Source organism: Somniosus microcephalus, chromosome 31, assembly GCF_052327205.1.
Source record: "Somniosus microcephalus isolate GS21.2 chromosome 31, FLI_Smic_1.0, whole genome shotgun sequence".
NCBI classification, from domain to species: Eukaryota; Metazoa; Chordata; class Chondrichthyes; order Squaliformes; family Somniosidae; genus Somniosus; species Somniosus microcephalus.
In genome coordinates, this window is record NC_141017.1 from 14189964 (window position 1) to 14217295 (window position 27332).

The 27332-nt window shown below is 47.3% G+C and overlaps 1 pseudogene across 1 annotated transcript in view; it reads right to left on the reverse strand.

The window, feature by feature from the left end:
- The window catches only part of LOC147097595 (protein Niban 1-like), a 149219-nt pseudogene extending 142634 nt beyond the window's left edge, over positions 1–6585 (reverse strand). The window contains exon 1 of the transcript XR_015074314.1: positions 6039–6585. The product of XR_015074314.1 is annotated as a protein Niban 1-like (transcript). The remainder of the gene's footprint in view (positions 1–6038) is intronic.
- Positions 6586–27332: the final 20747 nt, after the last annotated feature.

The following is a 27332-nucleotide window of genomic DNA, read 5'->3' on the forward strand; positions in this document are numbered from 1 at the left end:
TCCCTGTATCTCACTGTCACAGAGATATCCACTCCCTGTATCTCACTGTCACAGAGATATCCACTACCTGTATCTCACTGTCACAGAGATGTCCACTCCCTGTATCTCACTGTCACTGAGATATCCACTACCTGTATCTCACTGTCACAGAGATATCCACTACCTGTATCTCACAGTCACAGAGATATCCACTCCCTGTATCTCACTGTCACAGAGATATCCACTCCCTGTATCTCACTGTCACAGAGATATCCACTCCCTGTATCTCACTGTCACAGAGATATCCACTACCTGTATCTCACTGTCACAGAGATATCCACTCCCTGTATCTCACTGTCAGAGATATCCACTCCCTGTATCTCACTGTCGCAGAGATATCCACTCCCTGTATCTCACTGTCAGAGATATCCACTCCCTGTATCTCACTGTCAGTGATATCCACTCCCTGTATCTCACTGTCACAGAGATATCCACTCCCTGTATCTCACTGTCACAGAGATATCCACTCCCTGTATCTCACTGTCACAGAGATGTCCACTCCCTGTATCTCACTGTCACAGAGATATCCACTACCTGTATCTCACTGTCACAGAGATATCTACTACCTGTATCTCACTGTCACAGAGATATCCACTCCCTGTATCTCACTGTCACAGAGATATCCACTCCCTGTATCTCACTGTCACAGAGATATCCACTCCCTGTATCTCACTGTCACAGAGATATCCACTACCTGTATCTCACTGTCACAGAGATATCCACTCCCTGTATCTCACTGTCACAGAGATATCCACTACCTGTATCTCACTGTCACAGAGATATCTACTACCTGTATCTCACTGTCACAGAGATATCCACTCCCTGTATCTCACTGTCACAGAGATATCCACTCCCTGTATCTCACTGTCACAGAGATATCCACTCCCTGTATCTCACTTTCACAGAGATATCCACTCCCTGTATCTCACTTTCACAGAGATATCCACTCCCTGTATCTCACTTTAACAGAGATATCCACTTCCTGTATCTCACTTTCACAGAGATATCCACTCCCTGTATCTCACTTTCACAGAGATATCCACTACCCGTATCTCACTGTCACAGAGATATTCACTACCTGTATCTCACTTTCACAGAGATATCCACTCCCTGTATCTCACTGTCACAGAGATATCCACACCCTGTATCTCACTGTCACAGAGATATCCACTCCCTGTATCTCACTGTCACAGAGATATCCACTACCTGTATCTCACTGTCACAGAGATATCCACTACCTGTATCTCACTGTCAGAGATATCCACACCCCGTATCTCACTGTCACAGAGATATCCACTCCCTGTATCTCGCTGTCACAGAGATATCCACACCCCGTAACTCACTGTTTGAGATATATCCACTCCCTGTATCTCACTGTCACAGAGATATCCACTCCCTGTATCTCACTGTCACAGAGATATCCACTCCCTGTATCTCACTGTCAAAGAGATATCCACTCCCTGTATCTCACTGTGACAGAGATATCCACTACCTGTATCTCACAGTCACAGAGATATCCACTCCCTGTATCTCACTGTCACAGAGATATCCACTCCCTGTATCTCACTGTCATAGAGATATCCACTCCCTGTATCTCACTGTCAGAGATATCCACTCCCTGTATCTCACTGTCACAGAGATATCCACTACCCGTATCTCACTGTCACAGAGATATCCACTCCCTATATCTCACTGTCACAGAGATATCCACTACCTGTATCTCACAGTCACAGAGATGTCCACGCCCTGTATCTCACTGTCACAGAGATATCCACTCCCCGTATCTCGCTGTCACAGAGATATCCACTCCCTGTATCTCACTGTCACAGAGATATCCACACCCCATATCTCACTGTCACAGAGATATCCACTCCCTGTATCTCACTGTCACAGAGATATCCACAACCCGTATCTCACTGTCACAGAGATATCCACTCCCTGTATCTCACTGTCACAGAGATATCCACACCCTGTATCTCACTGTCACAGAGATATCCACTCCCTGTATCTCACTGTCACAGAGATATCCACTACCTGTATCTCACTGTCACAGAGATATCCACTATCTGTATCTCACTGTCAGAGATATCCACACCCCGTATCTCACTGTCACAGAGATATCCACTCCCTGTATCTCACTGTCACAGAGATATCCACTACCTGTATCTCACTGTCACAGAGATATCCACTCCCTGTATCTCAGTCACAGAGATATCCACTCCCTGTATCTCACTCTCACAGAGATATCCACTCCCTGTATCTCACTGTCACAGAGATATCCACTCCCTGTATCTCACTCTCACAGAGATATGCACTACCTGTATCTCACTGTCACAGAGGTATCCACTCCCTGTATCTCACTGTCACAGAGATATCCAGTCCCTGTATCTCACTGTCAGAGATATCCACTCCCTGTATCTCACTGTCACAAAGATATCCAATTGTGTTTACCGTGGCTCAGTGGGTAGCACTCTCAACTCTGATTCAGAAATTTGTTGGTTCAAGTCCCACTCATAATACTTGAGCAGAAAAATCTACGGTGACACCCCAGCGCTGTACTGAGGGAGTGCTGCACTGTCAGAGGTGCTGTCTTTCGGATGAGACGTTAAACTGAGGCCCCGTCTGTTCTCTCAGGTGGATGTACAAGATCCCATGGCACTTCTCCGAAGAAGAGCAGAGGAATTATCCCCGGTGTCCTGGCCAATATTTATCCCTCAATCAACATCACTAAAACTTCTTATCTATCCTTCCCAAGATCCACAAACAGGACTGCTCTGGTAGACCCATCGTTTCAGCCTGTTCTTGCTTTACGGAACTTATCTCTTCCTATTTCGACTCTATCTTTTCTCCCCTTGTCCAGTCTCTTCCCACCTACATCCGCGACGCATCTGACGCCCTCCGCCATTTTAACAGTTTCCAGTTTCCTGGCCCCAAACGCCTCCTTTTCAGCATGGACTTAAAATCCCTCTACTCCTCCATCCCCCACCAGGATGGCCTGAGGGCGCTCCGCTTCTTCCTTGAACAGAGGCCCAACCAGTCCCCATCCACCACGACCCTCCTCCGCCTGGCTGAACTTGTTCTCACATTGAACAACTTCTCCTTTAACTCCACTCATTTCCTCCAAATCAAAGGTGTTGCCATGGGTACCCGCATGGGCCCTAGCTATGCCTGCCTTTTCGTGGGCTATGTGGAACAATCTTTGTTCCAGTCCTACTCGGGTCCCCTCCCTCACCTCTTTTTCCGATACATTGATGACTGTATCGGTGCCGTTTCCTGCTCTCGCCCCGAACTTGACAATTTCATTCACTTTGCCTCCAATTTCCACCCTTCCCTCACCTTCACATGGTCCATCTCTGACTCTTCCCTTCCTCGACTTCTCCGTCTCCATCTCTGGGGATAGGTTATCGACCAACATTCACTACAAGCCCACTGACTCCCACAGCTACCTGGACTACACTTCCTCCCACCCCGCATCCTGTAAGGACTCTATTCCATTCTCCCAGTTTCTCCGTCTCCGCCGCATCTGTTCTGACGATGCCACCTTCCACACCAGTGCTTCCGACATGTCTTCCTTTTTCCTCAACCGAGGATTCCCCTCTACTGTGGTTGACACGGCCCTCGACCGTGTCCGTTCTATCTCCCGCACTTCTGCCCTCACCCCTGCCCCTCCCTCCCGGAACCACGATAGGGTTCCCCTTGTCCTCACCTTTCACCCCACCAGCCTTCACATTCAACGGATCATCCTCCGCCATTTCTGCCACCTCCAACGTGATCCCACCACCAAACGCATCTTCCCCTCCCCTCCCCTTTCAGCATTCCGTAGGGACCGCTCCCTCCGAGACACCCTAGTCCACTCCTCTATCACCCCCAGCACCCCTTCCCTTCGCCTGGCACCTTCCCGTGCAAGCGCAGGAGATGCAACACCTGCCCTTATACCTCCCCTCTTCCCACTGTCCAGGGCTCCAAACACCCCTTCCAGGTGAAACAGCGATTTACTTGTACTTCTCGCAATCTAGTATACTGCATTCGCTGCTCACGATGTGGTCTCCTCTACATTGGGGAGACCAAACGCAGATTGGGTGACCTCTGTTCAGTCCGTAAGGGTGACCCCGAGCTTCCGGTCGCCTGTCATTTTAATTCACCGCCCCATTCCCACTCAGACCTCACCGTCCTCGGGCTCTTGCATTGTTCCAATGAAGCTCAGTGTAAGCTCGAGGAACAGCACCTCATCTTCCGATTAGGCACTTTACAGCCTTCTGGACTCAATATCGAGTTCAACAATTTCAGATCATAACCTCGGCCCCCATTACATTTTTACTTATATTTTTTATCCACACCTTTGTTTTGGCCTTTCCCCCCCCCTTTTTTTCTCTCCCACATGGCAGCTGTCTCCCATTCTGCCAGCGCGTTTTACACCTAATCTAGAGCCGTCTTTTGTCTCCACTAGTCCTATCACCATCTCGTCTGGTTTTGAATACCTCTTAATGTCTCTTCACTTCTCTTTTGTTCTCTCCCCGCCCCCAACTGGCCTTTTAATCTGTTTCATTTCCTGTGCTTCTTCAGTCCTGACGAAGGGTTTCGACCTGAAACGTTGACTCTATTTCTCTCTCCGCGGATGTTGCCTGGCCTGTGGAGTTTTTCCAGCATTTTCTGTTGTTATTGCAGGTTATCTGGTCATTATCACATTGCTGTTTGCGGAAGCTTGATGTGTGCAAATTGGCTGCTGCGTTTCCTACATTACAACAACAACAACGTGTATTTATATAGCGCCTTTAATGTAGTAAAACGTCCCAAGGTGCTGCACAGGAGTATTTTAATTCATAAAATTTGACACCCAGCCACAAAAGAATAAATTAGAAATAACAACAGAAAATGATGGAAAAACTCCGCAGGCCAGGCAACATCCGCGGAGAGAGAAATAGAGTCAACGTTTCGGGTCGAAACCCTTCGTCAGGACTGAAAAACACAGGAAATGAAACCGATTAAAAGACCAGTTTGGGGGCTGGGAAATGGGGATGAAAGAACAAAAGAGAAGTGAAGAGACATTAAAAGGTATTCAAAATGAGACGAGATGGTGATAGGACTAGTAAAGAGACAAAAGACGGCTAGAAGACAAAAGGAGAATAAATTAGGGCAGGTGACCAAAAGCTTGGTCAAAGAGGTAGGTTTTAAGGAGCGTCTTAAAGGAGGAAAGAGAGGTAGAGAGGCGGAGGGGTTCAGGGGAGAGCCTCGGCAGCTGAAGGCACGGCCACCAATGCTGGAGCGATTGAAATCGAGGATGTTCAAGAGGGCAGAATTAGAGGAGCGCAGATATCTCGGGGGGTTGTGGGGCTGAAGGAGATTACAGAGATAGGGCGGGGCGAGGCCATGGAGGGATTTGAAAACAAGGATGAGAATTTTGAGAACTACAACAGTAACTACACTTCAAAAAGTACTTCGCTGTCTGTAAAGCGCGTTGGGATTTCGTGAAAGGCGCGATAGAAATGCAAGTCTTTTTTGTATCTCAGTGTCGCAGAGATATCCAATACCTGTGTGTTGTGGAACAGGCTGCACTGATGCAGGAGATGTGCTGTGGTAAAACACAAAAACAGGATCTCACCGCCCTCAAAATAGACTCAAGGAAGTTTGCCAAGAAATGGGATTTAAAACAACCAGATAATGCTGTCAATGCACAGCAAGTGAAAAAAGGCAGGTTATTACTGCAGGTGTCCCAGTGACAAAGTGCCAGCCTTCGGTCTCCACGGAAGCTGACAGATTTCCTCAGCATACCCGATATTCTCTGCGATTTCCACTGGATGCAGGTAGTCCTGTCAGTGCAGGAATGCCCATGTGGAGGATATTAGCTTCTCACAGGTGTCAGCGAGCAATAGCCAAGATTTACATACAGGAAACACAGCGGTTGGTTAACTATAGTGCATTATCCCTGCCCCTCAATGCTGCGGTTATTGGAAGCAGCATGTGATGCTCGCCAGTATTTAAGTGACTAAAACGCTCCTTACCTCTCAGGTAATTGCGCATTCGGTAGTCCAGCATGGTGGAGAAATTCAACCCCATTGCAGCCAGGAGGCAAAGTCCGATCCCAGAGAGGGGGAAGGAAATGGCAGTCACCAAGTGTTGCTCTCCTTCTGGCGAGTACTAGTCATTCTCAGCTGGAGTTTCTCCGGTTCTCAGAGGGCGAGGCAATCTGTCCAGCCACCTGTCAGCATAGTGACGCTGCTCATGAATATGCAAAATTGTCTCACATTACCAATAATAGCAACAGTCGGACAATCACCCAGGCAATGTTCCTTTAGAGATTTTTACCATCCCTCCCGTCCCTCGGGGTTTTTAAGTGCAGTAACGTCATGTACAAAATGCTACTCCCTTGCCAACTGTTTCTATGCTTGATAATTGCTGTAATCCTGATGCAGCCAGATGCTGCACTCCTGCCCACTGCCTGGTATCACTCTCCCAGTCACTGCCCAGTGATGCACTCCTGCCCATTGCCTGGTCTGGCTCTCCCAGTCACTGCCTGGTAATGTACTCATGCCCAGTGCCTGGTATCACTCTCCCGGTCACTGCCCAGTGTTGCACTCCTGCCCATTGCCTGGTATCACTCTCCTGGTCACTGCCCGGTGCTGCACTCCTGCCCACTGCCTGGTATCACTCTCCCGGTCACTGCCCAGTGTTGCACTCCTGCCCACTGCCTGGTCTGGCTCTCCCAGTCACTGCCCGGTAATGTACTCATGCCCAGTGCCTGGTATCAATCTGCTGGTCACTGCCCAGTGCTGTACTCCTGTACATTGCCTGGTCCGACTCTCCCGGTCACTGCCCAGTGAGGTACTCCTACCCATTGCCTGGTATCACTTTCTTGGTCACTGCCCGGTGATACACTCCAGCCCGTTGCCTAATTCCACTCTCCCGGTCACTGCCCAGTGCTGTACTCCTGTGCATTGCCTGGTCCGACTCTCTGAGTCACTGTCCATTCTGTACTCTTGAGCATTGCCTGGTATCACCCTCCCGGTCACTGCCCGGTGATACACTCCAGCCCACTGCCTGGTATCACCCTCCCGGTCACTGCCCAGTGATACACTCCAGCCCATTGCCTGGTGCCACTCTCCTGGTCATTGCCCAGTGCTGTAATCCTGTGCATTGCGTGGTATCACTCTCCCAGTCACTGCCCAGTGATACACTCCAGCCCATTGCCTAATTCCATTCTCCCAGTCACTGCCCAGTGATACACTCCAGCCCATTGCCTGGTTCCACTCTCCTGGTCACTGCCCAGTGATACACTCCAGCCCATTGCCTGGTCCCACTCTCTTGGTTACTGCCCAGTGATACACTCCAGCCCATTGCCTGGTATCACCCTCCCGGTCACTGCCCAGTGATACGCTCCAGCCCATTTTCTGGTCCCGCTCTCCTACATAGAAACATAGAAACATAGAAGATAGGAGCAGGAGTAGGCCATTCGGCCCTTCGAGCCTGCTCCACCATTCAATGCTGTATGGTAAATGACAGTTGGAAAGGTTACCTGTAAACATCTGACATGATTCTCTGACTATATAAGCTGTGTCTTTATGCATTTCTCCACTTCACCTGAAGAAGGAGCAGCGCTCCGAAAGCTTGTGATTTCAAATAAAGCTGTTGGACTGTAACCTGGTGTTGTGTGACTTCTTACATTTGTCCACCCCAGTCCAACTCCGGCACCTCCACACCACCATTCAATGAGATCATGGCTGATCATCCAAATTCAGTACACTGTCCCTGCCTTCTCCCCATATCCCTTGATCCCTTTAGCCTTAAGAAATATATCCAACTCTTTCTTGAATATACTTAATGAACTGGCCTCCACCGCCCTCTGTGGCAGAGAATTCCACAGGTTCACCACTCTCTGGGTGAAGAAATTCCTCCTCATTTCAGTCCTAAATGGCTTACCCCTTATCCTTAGACTATGACCCCTGGTTCTGGACTCCCCGGCCATCAGAAACATCCTTCCTGCATCTAGTCTGTCCAGGCCTGACAGAATTTTATAGGTTTCGATGAGATCCCCTCTCAATCTTCTAAACTCCAGTGAGTATAAGCCCAATCGACACAATCTCTCCTCATACGTCATTCCTGCCATCCCAGGTATCAGCCTGGTGAATCTTCGCTGCACTCCTTCCATGGCAAGAACGTCCTTCCTCAGATAAGGCGACCAAAACTGCACACAATACTCAAGGTGTGGTCTCACCAAGGCCCTGTACAACTGCAGCAAGACATCCTTGTTCTTGTACTCGAACCCTCTTGCTACGAAGGCCAACATACCATTTGCCTTCTTAACCGCCTGCTGCACCTGCATGCTTACCTTCAGTGACTGGTGTACAAGAACACCCAGGTCTCTTTGCACTTCCCCTTCTCCCAATCTATTGCCATTCAAATAATAACCTGCCTTCCTGTTTTTGCCACCAAAGTGGATAACCTCACATTTATCCACATTATAGTGCATTTGCCATGTTTCTGCCCAATCACCCAACCTGTCCAAATCGTGCTGGAGTTTCACGACATCCTCCTCACAGCATACCCTCCCACCCAGCTTTGTGTCATCTGCAAATTTGGAGATATTACATCCAATTCCCTCGTCCAGATCATTAATATATATTGTGAACAGCTGGGGTCCAAGGACCGATCCTTGCGGTACCCCACTAGTCACTGCCTGCCACTCGGAAAACGACCCGTTTATTCCAACTCTTTGCTTTCTGTCCGCCAACCAGTTCTCTATCCAAGTCAATACCTTGCCCCCAATCCCATGTGCCTTAATTTTGCACGCTAATCTCTTATGCGGGACCTTATCGAAAGCCTTCTGAAAGTCCAAATACACCACATCCACTGGTTCTCCCTTATCTATTTTACCAGTTACATCCTCAAAAAATTCCAGTAGATTAGTCAAGCATGATTTACCTTTTGTAAATCCATGTTGACTTTGTCCGATCCAGTCACTGCTTTCCAAGTGCTCTGCTATTACATCTTTTATAATGGACTCTAGCATTTTCCCCACTACCGATGTCAAGCTTACCGGTTTATAATTCCCCGCCTTTTCTCTACCACCTTTTTTGAATAGTGGGGTAACATTAGCTACCCGCCAATCCATGGGTACCGTTCCAGAGTCTATAGAGTTCTGGAAGATGACCAGCACTGCATCTACTATTTCTAGGGCCACTTCCTTAAGTACCCTGGGATGTAGATTATCAGGCCCTGGGGATTTATCGGCCTTCAGTCCCATAAATTTTCCTAACACCATTTCCCTACAAATACTGATTTCTTTCAGTTCCACCCTTTCATCAGACCCTATGTTCCCCGGCATCTCTGGGAGGTTATTTGTGTCCTCCTTTGTGAAGACAGAACCAAAATATGTATTTAGTTGGTCTGCCATTTCTTTGTTCCCCATTATAAATTCCCCCAATGCTGACTGCAAGGGACCTACGCTTGACTTCACCAATCTTTTTCTCTTCACATATCTATAAAAGCTTTTACAGTCAGAAATATATCTAACTTCTTCTTGAATATATTTAATGAATTGGCCTCTACTGCCTTCTGTGGTAGAGAATTCCACAGGTTCACCACTCTCTGGGTGAAGAAATTCCTCCTCATCTCTGTCCTAAATGGCTTACCTCTTATCCTTAGACTGTGACCCCTGGTTCTGGCTCCCCAACCATCGGGAACATCCTTCCTGCATCTAGTCTGTCTAGTCCTGTTAGAATTTTATAAGTTTCAATGAGATCCCCTCTCATTCTTCTAAACTCCAGCCAGTACAAGCCCAATCGACCCAATCTCTCCTCATACGTCATTCCTGCCATCCCAGGTATCAGCCTGGTGAATATTCGCTGCACTCCTTCCATGGCAAGAACATCCTTCCTCAGATAAGGTGACCAAAACTGCATACAATACTCAAGATGTGGTCTCACCAAGGCCCTGTACAACTGCAGCAAGACATCCTTGTTCCTGTACTCAAACCATCTCGCTACGAAGGCCAACATACCATTTGCCTTCTTAACCGCCTGCTGCACCTGCATGTTTATCTTCAGTGACTGGTGCACAAGGACGCCCAGGTCTCGTTGCACTTCCCCTTCTCCCAATCTATTGCCATTCAGATAATAATCTGCCTTCTTGTTTTTGACACCAAAGTGCATAACCTTGCATTTTTCCGCGTTATATTGCATCTGCCATGCTTCTGCCCAATCACCCAACCTGTCCAAATCATACTGGAGTTTCTCAGCATCCTCCTCACAGCACACACGCCCACCCAGCTTTGTGTCGTCTGCAAACTTGGAGATATTACATCTAGTTCCCTCGTCCAGATCATTAATATATATTGTGAATAGCTGGGGTCCAAGGACCGATCCCTGTGGTACCCCAGTAGTCACTGCCTGCCACTTGGAAAAAGACCCGTTTATTCCAACTCTTTGCTTTCTGTTTGCCAACCAGTTCTCTATCCAAGTCAATACGTTGACCCAATCCCATGTGCCTTAACTTTACACGCTAATCTCTTATGCAGGACCTTATCGAAAGCCTTTTGAAAGTCCAAATACACCACATCCACTGGTTCTCCCTTATCTATTTTACCAGTTACATCCTCAAAAAATTCCAGTAGATTAGTCAAGCACGATTTACCTTTTGTAAATCCATGTTGACTTTGTCCGATCCTGTCACTGTTTTCCAAGTGCTCTGCTATTACATCTTTTATAATGGACTCTAGCATTTTCCCCATTACCGATGTCAGGCTTACCGGTCTGTAATTCCCTGTTTTCTCTCTACCACCTTTTTTGAACAGTGGGGTAACATTAGCTACCCGCCAATCCATGGGTACTGTTCCAGAGTCTATCGAATTTTGGAAGATGACCAGCAATGCATCTACTTTTTCTAGGGCCACTTCCTTAAGTACCCTAGGATGTAGATTATCAGGCCCTGGGGATTTATCGGCCTTCAATCCCATCAATTTCTCTAACACCATTTCCCTACAAATACTGATTTCTATCAGTTCCTCCCTTTCATTAGACCCTATGTGCCCCGACATCTCTGGGAGGTTATTTGTGTCCTCCTGTGTGAAGACAGAACCAATTGGCCTGCCTTTTCTTTGTTCCCCATTATAAGTTCCCCTGATTCTGACTGCAAGGGACCTACGCTTGACTTCACCAATCTTTTTCTCTTCACATATCTATAAAAGCTTTTACAGTCAGTTTTTATGTTCCCAGAAAGCTTGCTCTCATATTCTATTTTCCCTCTCTTAATTAATCCCTTTGTCCTCCTTTGTTGAATCCTAAACTGCTCCCAATCCTCAGGTTTACTGCTTTTTCTGGCCAATTTATATGTCCTCTCCTTGGATCTTATGCTATCCCTAATTTCCCTTGTTAGCCACGGTTGAGTCACCTTTTTTGTTTTATTTTTATGCGAAACTGGGATGAACAAATTCTGTAGTTCATCCATGCGATCTTTTAATGTTTGCCATTGCCTATCCACTGGCAACCCTTTGAGTGTCATTCCCCAATCAATCCTACCAACTCGCACCTCATACCATCATAGTTTCCTTTATTTAAATTCAGGACCCTAGTCTCTGAGTCAACTACTTCACTCTCCATCTTAATGAAGAATTCTATCATATTGTGATCGCTCCGTCCCAAGGGGCCTCGCACAACAAGATTGCTAATTAATCCTTTCTCATTACATAATACCCAGTCTAAGATGGCCTGACCTCTAGTTGGTTCCTCGACATATTGGTCCAGGAAACCATCCCGTATACACTCCAGGAATTCCTCCTCCACAGTATTGTTACTAATTTGCTTAGCCCAATCTATATGTAGATTAAAGTCACCCATGATAACTGCTGCGCCCTTATTGCACGCTTCTCTAATTTCCCTTTTAATGCCATCCCCGACCTCCGCATTACTGTTTGGAGGTCTATATACCACTCCCACTAACGTTTTCTGCCCCTTGGTATTTCTCAGTTCTACCCATACAGATTCCACATCATCAGAGCTAATATCCTTCCTTACAATTGTGTTAATCCCCTCTTTAACCAGCAAAGCTACCCCACCTCCTTTTCCTTTTTGCCTATCTTTCCTGAATATTGAATACCCCTGGATGTAGAGTTCCCAGCCTTGGCCACCTTGGAGCCATGTTTCCGTAATCCCAATCTTATCATATTCGTTTACCTCTATTACGAAGGTCACTGGCCAGTGATACGCTCCAGCCCATTGCCTGGTCTGACTCTCCTGGTCACTGTCCATGTTGTACTCTTGAGCAATGCCTGGTATCACTCTCCCAGTCACTGCCCAGTGATGTACTCCTGGTCCGACTCTCCTGGTCACTGTCCATGCTGTACTCTTGAGCATTGCCTAGTCCGACTCTCCCGGTCACTGCCCAGTGATGTACACCTGCCCATTGCCTGGTCCCACTCTCCTGGTCACTGCCCAGTGATACATCCAGCCCATTGCCTAATTCCACTCTCCTGGTCACTGCCCGGTGATACACTCCAGCCCATTGCCTGGTCCCACTCTCCCAATCACTGCCCAGTGATACACTCCTACCCATTGCCTGGTATCACTCTCCTGGTCACTGCCCAGTGATACACTCCAGCCTATTGCCTAATTCCTCTCTCCTGGTCACTGCCCAGTGATACACTCCAGCCCATTGCCTGGTCCCACTCTCCTGGTCACTGCCCGGTGATACACTCCAGCCCATTGCCTGGTATCACTCCCGGTCACTGCCCAGTGATACACTCCAGCCCATTGCCTGGTCCCACTCTCCCAATCACTGCCCAGTGATACATTCCAGCCCATTGCCTGGTATCACTCTCCTGGTCACTGCCCGGTGATACACTCCAGCCCATTGCCTGGTATCACTCTCCTGGTCACTGCCCGGTGATACACTCCAGCCCATTGCCTGGTATCACTCTCCTGGTCACTGCCCGGTGATACACTCCAGCCCATTGCCTGGTCCCACTCTCCCAATCACTGCCCAGTGATACACTCCAGCCCATTGCCTGGTATCACTCTCCCAATCACTGCCCAGTGATACACTCCTACCCATTGCCTGGTCCTACTCTCCTGGTCACTGCCCAGTGATACACTCCAGCCCATTGCCTGGTCCCACTCTCCTGGTCACTGCCCGGTGATACACTCCAGCCCATTGCCTGGTCCCACTCTCCCAATCACTGCCCGGTGATACACTCCTACCCATTGCCTGGTATCACTCTCCTGGTCACTGCCCAGTGATACACTCCAGCCCATTGCCTAATTCCTCTCTCCTGGTCACTGCCCAGTGATACACTCCAGCCCATTGCCTAATTCCTCTCTCCTGGTCACTGCCCAGTGATACACTCCAGCCCATTGCCTGGTATCACTCTCCTGGTCACTGCCCAGTGATACACTCCAGCCCATTGCCTGGTCCCACTCTCCCAATCACTGCCCAGTGATACACTCCAGCCCATTGCCTAATTCCACTCTCCCAGTCACTGCCCAGTGATACACTCCAGCCCATTGCCTAATTCCTCTCTCCTGGTCACTGCCCAGTGATACACTCCAGCCCATTGCCTGGTATCACTCCCGGTCACTGCCCCGTGATACACTCCAGCCCATTGCCTAATTCCTCTCTCCTGGTCACTGCCCAGTGCTGTTTTTTGGCCACAGTCCGACAAGGTCCTGCCAGTTACTTGCCAACACCACCTGGTGCTGTCCTCCAACCACTGTCCTCTCTGCAGTCGTTGAGTGAAATGCAGCTAATGAGCTGCTCAGACTGTCTTTGGAAGCTGTGAGATGCAGTCTACGACTCACACGAGAGGAAGCCCAGCTTGTAAAATTGACCACAGCGACTGAAAATTGCTCCTTTGAACTGTTGCCTAGTTACAAAAACTAACAAGCCATTACTATCTCAAGCGAAATGAAGCAAAGTGGCTTCATGTCCGGGTAGCTCCAGGACTCTGCTGGCAAACCTGCCCCTGGAATGTTGTTTGATTGCATTCCCGTCAACTGAATATGTCTGCGGTTCAATAAGGTTCCATTGGCCCTGTGATGTAAGCAAGGGGTTCAGAAAAAACTGCACAGAATTACGGAATGTGATCACCAAAACACCAGTAAATTCCTCGCCTCGGTTGTGACAACCACAGAATTCAACTTATTTTGTCGCTCTATACTGCGGCGAGTCTAATACCATTAGATTTGGTCAATGTTCAGAGACTCTCATTAGTCAGACATGGGCAACTCTTTGGGATTAAGTTGTTCATTGTGTGCAGATAATTTCTGGCCACTTTGAATGTATGCATCCATGTAACAACAACAACTTTGTATTTAGATAGCGCCTTCAACGTAGTAAAACGTCCCAAGGCGCTTCACAGGAGCGTTATCAGACAAAATTCGACACCGAGCCACACTAGGACAGGTGACCAAAAACTTTGCCAAAGAGGTAGGTTTTTAAGGAGGGTCTTAAAGGAGGAGAGAGAGCTAGAGAGGGAATTCCAGAGCTTAGGGCCTTGACAGCTGAAGGCACGGCCGCCAGTGGTGGAGCAATGAAAAAAGCACTGAAATGGACCACAACAGACACGTGTGTGTGTGCTGCCGTGGTGTATCTGGACAGCCCCATGAATAGGGAGCTGTGTGGGCACCATTCTTATTGAGAATCAGCACGTAAGCTCAGCATCTGATCTATTCTAGGCCATCCCATAGCCTGTTGTGTTTTGTTCCTGACAATACTGTAAAGAAGCTATACTTAAATCGGTAATGAGGGCTTAATGGTAAATTATTGAGACAGGTTGCATAAACTAGGCTGTGAATCCCTTGAGTTTCGAAGGTTGAGGAGTGATCTAATCGAGGTCTTTAAAATGATAAAGGGATTCAATGGGGTAAAAAGAAAGAAAGACTTGCATTTCTATAGCGCCTTTCACAACCACCGGATGTCCCAAAGCGCTTTACAGCCAATTAAGTACTTTTTGAAGTGTAGTCACTGTCGTAATGTAGGGTAGATACATGGAAACAATTTTCTCTGGTGAGGGAGTCCAGAACAAAGGGGAAGAATCTTAAAATTAAAAAGTTGGCCATTTAGGAGTAAAGTCAGGAAGCACTTTTTCACACAAAGGGTCGTGGAAATCGGGAATTTTCTTCCCCCAAAGAGATTGAGATCGATAGATTTTAGTTGGGTAAGGGTATCAAGGGATATGGAGCAAAAATGGGTAAATGGAGTCGAGGTGCAGATCGGCCATGATCTAATTGACTGGCAGAACAAGCTCAAGGGTTTGAATGGCCTCCTCCTCTACATGTATTCCTAACAGTCAGGCTTTCATTTTCACCAGACCTAAGAAGCCATTGTGAAGTCCATGGGGCATCTGCCTGTTCAATTGAAATGGGCCACACGCCATCCATCCTTGGCAGATCATCAGTTCATTCTATTGAATACAGAATGAAGATAGCTCGGGTGGGTTGTCATAAGGGGCAATTGACTGACTTCACACTCTCTGAGGGAAGCCTTGCCCGTGGGTATCGGATATTCAACATCAAACGTACGGCGCACTCAAATGTCCGATTCACGCTACAGGTGGAGAGAAGAAAGACTTGCATTTATATAGCACCTTTCACATCCTCAGGACGTCCCAAAGCGCTTCACAGCCAATTAGTTACTTTTTCAACATAGTCACTGTTGTTATGCAGACAAACACAGTTAGGTTTCATAAACAGCAATGAGATGAATGACCTGATAATCTGTTTTTGGTGATGTTGGTTGAGGGATGAGGCTGGGAGAACTCTCTCTGAAAAAGTGCCATGGGTCTTTGGCATTCAACTGAACAGGCAGAAGGGGCCTCGGTTTAACTTCTCATCTGGAGGGCGACACCTCTGACAGTGCAGCACTCCCTCAGTACCACACCAGAGTGTCAGCCTGGATTTTGTGCACAAGTCCTGGGGTGGGGCTTGAACCCATGGCCTTCTGACTCAGAGGGAAGAGGGCTACCACTGAGCCAAGCTGACATTCCTACATCAGTGCAATGTGTATTTGTATACAGGCAGTGGTATATGATGACTGCTGACCGCTGCACTGGTCCTTAGAGTTCAATCAAGGCCGTAAACAACATCGGATATACGGCACAGAAACAGGCCATTTGGCCCAACCAGTCCATGCCGGCGTTTATGCTCCAATCGAGCCTCCTCCCGTCTTTCCTCGTCTAACTCTATCAACATAACCCTCCATTCCCTTCTCCCTCAGATGCTTGTCTAGCCTCCCCTTAAATGCATCTATACCATTCGCTTCACCCACTCCCTGTGGTAGCGAGTTCCACATTCTCACCACTCTCTGGGTAAAGAAGTTTCTTCTGAATTCCCTATTGGATTTCTTGGTGACGATCTTATATTGATAGCCTCTAGTTATGCTCTTCCCCACAAGTGGAAACATTCTGTATCCACTCCATCAGAACCTTTCATAATTTTAAAGACCTCTATTCGGTCACCCCTCAGCCTTCATTTTTCAAGAGAAAAGAGACCCAGCCTGTTCATCTTTGGCTGATAGGTATACCCTCGCATTTCTGGTATCATCCTTGTAAATCTTCTCTGCACCCTCTCCAGTGCCTCTATATCCTTTCTATAATACGGCGACCAGGACTGTACACAGTACTCCAAGTGTGGTCTAACCAAGGTTCGATACAGGTTTAGCATAACTTCTCTACTTTTCAATTCTATCCCTCTAGAAATAAACCCTGGTGCTTGGTTTGGAGATTGGAAGGGGTGAGGCTGTGGAGGGATTTGAACAAAAGGATGAAAATGTTAAAATCAAGGTTTTGCCAATGTAGGTCAGCGAGCACAGGGGCGATGGGTGAACGGGACTTGGTGTGAATTAGGACACGGGCAGCCGAGTTTTGGATGAGCTTAAGTTTATAGAGGGTGGAAGATGAGAGGCTGGCCAGGAGTGCGTTGGAATAGTCGGGACTTGAGGTAGCAAAGGCGTGGATGAGGGCTTCAGCAGCAGATGGGTTGAGGCTGGGTGGAAATGGTCAATATTTCACGTAGCTGGAAGTAGGGGGTCTTAGTGATGGAGAAGCTATGGGAGTCAGAAGGTCATCTCAGGATTCCAAGGTTGCGAGCTGTCTGGTTCAGCCTGAGACAGTGGCCAGGGAGGGGGATGGGATCAGTGGCTAGCGAATGCCGTTCGTGGTGGGGACTGAAGACAGTGGTTTAGTCTTACCAATGTTAGTTTGGAAAAAATTTTTGCTCATGGTGTTCCCATGCACCTGCTGCACTTGTTCTTCTAGGTAGTAACAATACTGGCGCTGGAAGCTTGGAAATAATTCAACTGAACGAAGAATAGTGTAGAAAGAGCAGGAATTAGACGGAGGAAAAAAGCAAAACAGACTAGCATGGTGTTGGAATGCATGTGTGTTAACACGAGGAGTGTTACAAATAAGGTTGACGAGTTGCAGGCACAAGTTGCCACATGGGGTTGTGATATAGTGACCATAACGGAGACCTGGCTTAAACATGGGCAGGAATGGGCATTCAAAATTCCTGACTACAATGTATTAAAAGGGATAGGGAAGGAAAAAAGACAAAGAGTGGGGTGGCAGTATTGATCAAGGATAATATTGCAGTTCTACAGAGCGGCGATATACTAGAGGGTTCAAAGACTGAATCTATTTGGTTAGAGTTAAGGAACAGAAAAGGATGTTTACAGTAGACCCCCAAATAGTGAGATGGAGATAGAGGAGCAAATCTCTCAGCAAATTTCAGAGAAATATAAAAATAATGTGTACAGGAGAACTTACTTAATCAGCATGTTCTAGCCCAGTGAGGAAGGAACCAGTGCTGGATCTAGTTCTGGAGAATGAAGTAGGGTGAGTGGAGTGTGTTTCAGTGGGAGAACATCTTGGTAATAGTGATCATAATATAATTATGTTTCAAGTAGTGATGGAAAAGGACAAAAAAAAAATCATATAAAAGGATAGTTAAAGGAATGGTGAGGCCCATCAGGACAAAAAAGAAAATCTTCTTATGAAGGCAGAGGTCATGTCTAAGGTCATGAATGACTACTTTTCCTCTGTCTTCACAAAAGAAGAGGAAAGAGTTAATGTCGAAATAGAGGAGAGTAGAGATCTTGGAAAGGATTTTTTAAAATTCGTTCTCGGGATGTGGGCGTCGCAGGCAAGGCCAGCATTTATTGCCCATCCCTAGTTGCCCTCGAGAAGGTGCCTTCTTGAACCACTGCAGTCCGTGTGGTGAAGGTGCTCCCACAGTGCTGTTAGGGAGTTCCAGGATTTTGACCCAGCGACGATGAAGGAACGACAATATATGTCCAAGTCAGGATGGTGTGTGGCTTGGAGGGGAACTTGGAGGTGGTGGTGGTGGATGAAAATAGACAGAAAGGAGGTGCTAGGTAGGTTGGCATCACTGAAAGTTAAAAAGTCACCCAGTCCAGGTGGGATGCATCCTAGGTTGCTGAGGGAAACTAGGGTGGAGATAGAAGAAGTTCTGACCACAATCTTTCAATCCTCCTTGGATATGGGGGCCTGCAGGATTGCAAATATTACACCCCTGTTCAAAAAAGGGGAGAGGGATAAACCTGGTAACTACCGGCCAATCAATCTAATGTCAGTGGTGGGAAAACTACTAGAGGCCGTTGCCAAGGACAAAATTAATTCTCACTTGGAGAAACATGGGTAAATAAGGGACAGGCAGCACTGATTTGTTAAAGACTAATCGTGTTTGATTAACTTGATTGAGTTCTTTGATGAAATAGCAAAGAAGGTTGATGAAGGTAGTGCAGTAGATGTTGTATATATGGACTTTCAAAAGGCACTTGATAGCATATCACATGATAGACATATTCGGAAAATAGAAGCATGTGGTATTAAAGGAACGGTGGTAACTTAGGTGTGTAACTGACTGGGGGATAGGGGGCAGAGAATAATGGTGAATTCATATTTTTCTGACTGGAGAGATGCATGCAGTGGGGTCCCCCAGGGGTCGGTATTAGGACCATTGCTTTTCTTGTTATATATAAATGACCTGGACTTGCGTATTGGGAGTACAATTTCAAAGTTTACGGATGACACAAAACTTGGCAATGTAATAAATAGTGAGCAGGATAGTAGCAGACTTCAGGAGGACAGAGACAGACTGGTGAAATGGGCAGACACATGGCAGATGCAATTTAATGCAGATAAGTGTGAAATGAAAAAAAAGGCTTGCATTTCTATAGCGCCTTTCGCAACCACCGGACGTCTCAAAGTGCTTTACAGCCAATGAAGTGCTGTTTGAAGTGTAGTCACTGTTGTAATGTGGGGAACACGGCAGCCACTTTTCGCACAGCAAGCTCCCACAAACAGCATTGTGATAATGACCAGATAATCTGTTTTTGTTATGTTGGTTGAGGGATAAATATTGGCCCGGACACCGGGGAGAACTCCCCCGCTCTACTTCAAAATAGTGCCGTGGGATCTTTTATGTCCACCCGAGAGAGCAGACAGGGCCTCGGTTTAACGTCTCATCCGAAAGAAAGCACCTCCGACAGTGCAGCACTCCCTCGGCACTGCACTGGAGTGTCAGCCTAGCTTTTTTTATGTGCTCAAGTCCCTGAAGTGGGACTTGAACCCACAACCTTCTGACTCAGAGGCAAGAGTGCTGCCCACTGAGCTGCAGCTGACATTGAAGTGATTGCACTTTGGAGGAACAATATGGAGAGGTACTATTTTGAGGGGGGTGCAAGAGCAGAGGGACCTGGGGGTGCATATTCACAAATCCTTGAAGTGGCAGGGCAAGTTGATAAGGTGGTTAAGAAAGCGCATGGGATACCTGGCTTTGTAAATAGAGACATTGAATACGGAAACAAGGAAGTCATGCTGAACCTTTACATATCACTGGTTAGGCCTCAGTTGGAGTATTGTGTACAATTCCGGGCACCACATTTTAGGAAAGATGTCAAGACCTTGGAGAGGGTGCAATGGTTGTTTACCAGGGTGGTACCAGGGATGAGGGATTTCAGTTATGTGGAGAGATTGGAGAAGCTGGGATTGTTCTCCTTAGAACAGAATAGGTCAAGGGGAGACCTAATAGAGGTATTCAAAATTATGAGAGGCTTTGATAGAGTAAATGAGCAGAAACTGTTTCCTCTGGCAAGTGGGTCGGTAACCAAATAAAATAACTGGCAAAAGAACTAGAGAGGAAATGAGGAGAAACTTTTTCACACAGAGGGTTGTTAAGATCTGTAAGGCACTACTTGAAAGGGTGGTGGAATCATATTCCATAGGAACTTTCAAAAGGCAATTGAATATGTACTTGAAGAGGACTAATGTGCAGGGTTATGGGAAAAGAGCCGGGCTGTGGGACTAATTGGAGAGCTCTTTCAAAGAGCCGGCACAGGCACGATGGGCCGAATGGCCTCCTTCTGTGCTGTAAGATTTTATGATTCCATAAACTTTTGTGGCAGACTCGGGTAATCCTATGTTGGAAGCAGGCAGGGCCGGAGTGCTCCAGGGCATTGAGGGTACTCGACCAGCCAGTCCAGCTCATGAATGAAAGCTGGAGATAGACCCATCACTTGAGCTGGAATTCTTCCTGCTCCAGAAAACCCCGCAAGTCGCGGCCCTGGTGTAGAGTACCTTTATAGAGCGTCTTTCACGACCTCAGGACCTTCCAAAGCGTTTTACAGCCAATGAAGTACTTCTGAAGTGTAGTCACTGTTGTAATGTAGGAAACGCGGCAGCCAATTTGCGCACAGTAAGATCCCACAAGAAAGCAATGTGATAATGACCCAGATAATTTTTTTTAAATGATGTTGGTTGAGGGATAAATATTGTCCGGGACAATATTTATAACTCCCCTGCTCTTAATCGAAATAGTGCTGTGGGGTCTTTTATGTCCACTTGAGAGACTAGACGGGGCCTCGGTTTAACGTCTCATCCAAAGGACGGCAGCTCCGACGGTGCGGCGCTCCCTCATTACGGCACTGGGAGTGTCAGCCTAGATTTTTTTGCTCAAGTCTCTGAGGGGTGGGACTTCCTTCAGACTCAAAGGCGAGAGTGCTACCTGTCATGAATTTTATCATGACTCATGAAGTAACACTGGGCGGCCAGCTGGTGGCGCCGTCCAAGGAGTATAAATACTCGGGCGTGGGCCCAGCTTGCTCAGGATGTTTCTGTAACCAGGAACTAGTGATGTAACTAGAATCTCATGGTTTTGAAACAGTTGATTAAAGCCTTGTTTTATACTCAAACCAAGCTCTCAGTAGTCTTTTTACATCACTACCCACGGCTGACGCTGGTAGGATGGTTCTACTGGGACAAGCAGCAACGGCACTCTGCGGTTTTCAGTGGTTCAACTCCCGCGGTACCTGAGCCTAAGCCTTCTGAACTTAGCTCTGCGGGGTGTGTCCCTTGGGGAAAGGGCACACTTTATTGGGCAAATAGAAATTCGACATGTTTAGCTTCCTCAGTAGCTTGCTTCAGAGGCTCTACATCACGGTGATGGGTTTCCATGTGTGTCAGATATTTCACTGACCAAAAAAATCTCAATATAATAGCCTTAGAGCAAAGAAGGTTCAGGATGTTCATCTTCCGATTAGGCACTTTACAGCCTTCCGGACTCAATATCGAGTTCAACAACTTCAGATCATAACCTCGGCTCCCATTATATTTTTATATTTTTTATCCACACTTTTGATTTGTGACTTGTCCTATTTTTTCCCCTCTCTCTCCCACATGGCAGCTGTCTTTCACTCTGCCAGCGCATTTCACACTTCATCTAGAGCCATTGTTTGTCTCTTTACCTGTCCTATTACCATCTCGTCTCGCCTTGAATATCTCTTAATGTCTCTTCTTTCATCCCCTCCCCCATTTCCCAGCACCCAAACTGCCTTTTGTTTCATTTCCTACCTTTTCTCTCAGTTCTGTAGAAGGGTTTCGACCTGAAACGTTGACTCTATTTCTCTCTCCACGGATGTTGCCTGGCCTGCTGAGTTTTTCCAGCATTTTCTGTTGTTATTTCGGATTTCCAGCATCCGCAGTATTTTGCTAAGGTTCAGGATGTGTTCAGAATCATGAGGAGTTTTTATAAGAGTAGATAAGGAGAAATTATTTGCACTGGCAGGCGGGGCAGTAACCAGATTGTCAATAAAGTCTGGGGGTGATGAGGAGAATTTCTTTTACGCAGCGAGTTGTTATGATCTGGAATGCACTGCCTGAAAGAGTGGTGGAAGCAGATTCAATAATAACTTAATAAGGGGAAGTGTATGAATAATTAAAAAGGAAACACTTGCAGGCCTACATGAGCAGGGGAGTAGGACTAATTGGATGCTCTTTAAAAGATTCTAAATATTGACTGTTACCTCCTAATGATCTTGAGATGGCGTTGGGGGGTGGTGAGGGCAGGAGGGTGGGTGGCGTTAACCATGCATCTGACTCACTAATTCCCAGAAAGAACTCCTTCCAGGTACCTTTCCATTAGTCCAGGAACAAGCAAATTCCCAAATCTCTCTCACATACTGTCTTAATTCACATCACCTGGCAGAGGTCCGGAACCTCTCAAGACTTTTTACACAAAGAGTTGTGAAGCTGTGCGACGCACTGCTGGAGCTCGTGATCCAAGCAAAGACCATGGGGATGAATTCCCGTTGGGATTGTCCCAATCGTCCACCGTAATTTCGGTTGAAGATCCACGGAAGCCCCTGGAGAAACAGTGGAAGCGATGTTTACGCCGAGTCTCTGTGGTGTCTGTGGATCTGCTGGTGGGGTTAGAGTTGATGATTGGGAATTCAGTCCTCATGTTAACATTTAAGAGTAGGTTAGATATGTGGTTGAAGGAAAAGAGTAATAAAGGGAAACTGGAACAGAGCGGGCACATGGGATTAGGATACTGTTCATGTGGATAAACACAGCGCGGCCTGGTTGGGCCGAACGGTCTGTTGTTATGTTGTGATTTCTATGTAATTCTATCTATAAATCCAAGAGACCTGATGACCCTTAACTATCACACTTTGGAGAGCCACTCTAGTTCTGCCACTGCTAAACCCGATGCCAATAATGGAAAGACAAAACAGGAATGTGATTAAAAAATCTTGCGAGGGATATCAAATGGAAAAGGTTTTATACCAACATTAAGAGAAGTGGTAAAGCATTTGTGGGACCATTAAAGACAGGGGCAAGTGAAAATATCATGGAAATGGCAGGCTTGTTAAATAAGAAAAAGGACAAAATACCAGCGGTACAAGGTAACCACTAAATAAGTCAATTTAGTGGACTTAATATAAGTAAAAACATAGTGATGGAGAAAATAACAGGACTTAAGATAGGTAAACCTCCAGGACCTGATGGTTTATCATAGAATGGTTAAAGCACAGAAGGAGGCCATTCAGCCCATCGATCCCATGCCGGCTCTCTGTACCTCAGCTAGTCCCACTCCCCCGCCCTTTCCCCGTAGCCCTGCAAATTTTTTCCTTCATTTACTTATCCAATTCCCTTTTGAAAGCCACAATTGAATCTGCCTCCACCGCCCTCTCAGGCAGTGCATTCCAGATCATAACCACTCGCTGCGTAAAAACATTTTTCCTCATGTCGCCTTTGGTTCTTCTGCCAGTCACCTTAAATCTGTGTCCTCTGGTTCTCAACCCTTCCGCCAATGGGAACAGTTTCTCTCTACCTACTCTGTCTAGACCCCTCATGATTTTGAACACCTCTATCAAATCTCCTCTCAACCTTCTCTGTTCTAAGGAGAACAACCCCAGCTTCTCCAGTCTATCCACGTAACAGAAGTCCCTCATCCCTGGAACCATTCTTGTAAATCTTTTTTGCACCCTCTCTAAAACCTTCACATCCTTCCTAAAGTACGGTGCCCAGAATTGGACACAATACTCCAGTTGAGGGCGGACCAGTGTTTTATAAAGGATCATCATAACTTCCTTTTTTCCACCCCAGGGTATTAAAATAGGTGAGGAAATTGCAGATACCTTAGCCATAATTTTCCAAAGCTCTCTGTACTCAGGATTAGAAATTTGCAAATGTCACTCCATTATTTAAGAGAGGGAAAGGCCAAGTAAATACAGATCTGTCAGTTTAATGCCAGTTCTGGGGAAGGTACTGGAATCTATCATCAAGGACAGAGTGACTGAACACTTGGAGAAGTATGAGCTAATTAAAGAGATTCAGCATGGATTTGTGAACGGTATGTCATATCTGACGCAGTTGAATGTTTTGAGGCCACTGGTATGCTTGATAGGGGAGTGTCTGTGGATGTTGTCTATATGAGTTGTCAGATGGAATTTGATAAGGTTCCATACAAGAGATTATCAACAAGGAATGCACACGGAATTAGAGGCAGCGATGAGACGTGGGCAGGTATGAGACAGAGAGCATGGATAAAAGGAATGTTCTCTGATTCGCAGGATGTGACAAGTGGTGCTCCCCAGGGATCTGCTTTTTATGATATATATATTAATGTCTTGGATGAATAAGCAGTTGTATATCCACGTTTGCACATGATACTGAGTTAGGAGGCGCAGTAAGTTATGTCGTTGGGAGCAATAAGTTTAAAAAAATTAATTCCTAGGATGTGGGCATCGCTGGCAAGGCCGGCATTTATTGCCGATCTCTAATTGCCCTTGAGGAGGTGGTGGTGAGCCGCCCTCTTGAACCGCTGCAGTCCGTGTGGTGAAGTTACTCCCACAGCGCTGTTAGGGAGGGAGTTCCAGGATTTTGACCCAGCGACGATGAAGGATCAGCGATATACTTCCAAGTCAGGATGGTGTGTGGCTTGGAGGGGAACTTGGAGGTGGTGGTGTTCCCATGCACCTGCTGCCCTTGTCCTTCCAGGTGGAAGAGGTCGCGGGTTTGGGAGGTGCTGCCGAAGAAGCCTTGGCGAGTTGCTGCAGTGCATCTTGTAGATGGTACACACTGCAGCCACGGTGCGCCGGTGGTGGAGGGAGTGAATGTTTAAGGTGGTGGATGGGGTGCCAATCAAGTGGGCTGCTTTGTCTTGGACGGTGTCGAGCTTCTTGAGTGTTGTTGGAGCTGCACTCATCCAGGCAAGTGGAGAGTGTTCCATCACACTCCTGACTTGTGCCTTATAGATGGTGGATAGGCTTTGGGCCGTAGAATGCCCAGCCTCTGACCCGCTCTTGTTGCCACAGTATTTATGTGGCTAGTCAATGGTGACCCCCAGGATGTTGATGGTGGGGGATTCAGCGACGGTAGTGCCGTTGAATGTCAAGGGGCAGTGGTTAGACTCTCTCTTGTTGGAGATCGTCATTGTCTGGCACTTGCGTGGCGAGAATGTTACTTGCCACTTATCAGCCTAAACCTGAATGTCTTCCAGGTCTTGCTGCATATGGGCATGGGCTGCTTCATTATCTGAGGAGTTGCGAATGGAACTGAACAGTGTGCAATCATCAGCGAACATCCCAATTTCTGACCTTATGATGGAGGGAAGGTCATTGATGAAGCAGCTGAAGATGGTTGGGCCTAGGACACTGCCCTGAGGAACTCCTACAGCGATGTCCTGGGGCTGAGATGATTGACCTCTAACAACAACAACCATCTTCCTTTGTGCTAGGTATGACTCCAGCCATTGGAGAGATTTCTGCGATTCCCATTGGCTTCAATTTTACTAGGGCTCCTTGATGCTACACTCGGTCAAATGCTGCTTTGATGACAAGGGCAGTCACTCTCATCTCACCTCTGAACTTCAGCTCTTTTGTCCATGTTTGTATCAAGGCCGTAATGAGGTCTGGAGCCGAGTGGTCCTAGCGGAACCCAAACTGAGCATCGATGAGCAGGTTATTGGTAAGTGCCGCTTGATAGCACTGTTGATGACACCTTCCATCACTTTGCTGATGATTGACAGTAGACTGATGGGGCGGTAATTGGCTGGATTGGATTTGTCCTGCTTTTTGTGGACAGGACATACCTGGGCAGTTTCCCATATTGTCGGGTAGATGCCAGTGTTGTAGCTGTACTGGAACAGCTTGGCTAGAGGCGCGGCTAGTTCTGGAGCACAAGTCTTCAGCACGATAGCTGGGATGTTGTCGGGGCCCATAGCCTTTGCTGTATCCAGTGTGCTCAGCCGTTTCTTGATATCACGTGGAGTGAACCGAATTGGCTGAAGACTGGCTTCTGTGATGGTGGGGACCTCAGGAGGAGGCCGATATGGATCATCCACTCGGCACTTCTGGCTGAAGATGGATGCAAACGTTTCAGCCTTGTCTTTTGCACTCGCGTGCTGGGCTCCGCCATCATTGAGGATGGGGGTATTCATAGAGCCTCCTCCTCCCGTTAGTTATTTAATGGTCCACCACCATTCATGACTGGATGTGGCAGGATTGCAGAACTTTGATCTGTTGATTGTGGGATCGCTTAGTCCTGTCTATAGCATGCTGCTTCCACTTTTTAGCATGCATGTAGTCCTGTGTTGCAGCTTCCCCAGGTTGGCACCTCATTTTTAGGTACGCCTGGTGCTGCTCCTGGCGTGCTCTTCTGTACTCCTTATTGAACCAGGGTTGGTCCCCTGACTTGATGGTAATGGTAGAATGAGGGATATGCCGGGCCATGAGGTTACAGATTGTGGTGGAATACAATTCTGCTGCTGCTGATGGTCCACAGCACCTGATGGATGCCCTGTTTTGAGCTGCTAGATCGGTTCTGAATCTATCCCATTTAGCACGGTTGTCGTGTCACACAACACGATGGAGGGTGTCCTCAGTGTGAAGATGAAACTTTGTCTCCACAAGGACTACACGGTGGTCACTGCTACCGATGCATCTGCAACAGGTAGATTGGTGAGGACGAGGTCAAGTAGGTTTTTCCCTCGCCACCTGCCACAGGCCCAGACTGGCAGCTATATTCTTCAGGACTCAGCCAGCTCAGTCAGTAGTGGTGCTAACGAGCCACTCTTGGTGATGGACATTGAAGTCCCCCACCCAGAGTACATTTTGTGCCCTTGCTACTCTCAGTACTTCTTCCAAGTGGTGTTCAACATGGAGGAGTACTGATTCATCAGCTGAGGGAGGGCGGTAGGTGGTAATCAGCAGGTTTCCTTGCCCATGTTTGAGACTTCATGGGGTCCGGAGTCAATGTTGAGGACTCCCAGGGCCACTCCCTCCCAACTGTATACCAATATGCCGCCACCTCTGGTGGGTCAGTCTTGCCGGTGGGACAGGACATGGTGATGGATGAGTCTGGGACATTGGCTGAATATGACTATATCAGGCTGTTGCTTGACTAGTCTGTGGGTCAGCTCTTCCACTTTTGGCTAGTGAGGAGGACTGGGCTGGGTGTGCGGTTGTTGTGTCCAAAGCTGGTGCCAAGGTCCGTCCGGTTTTATTCT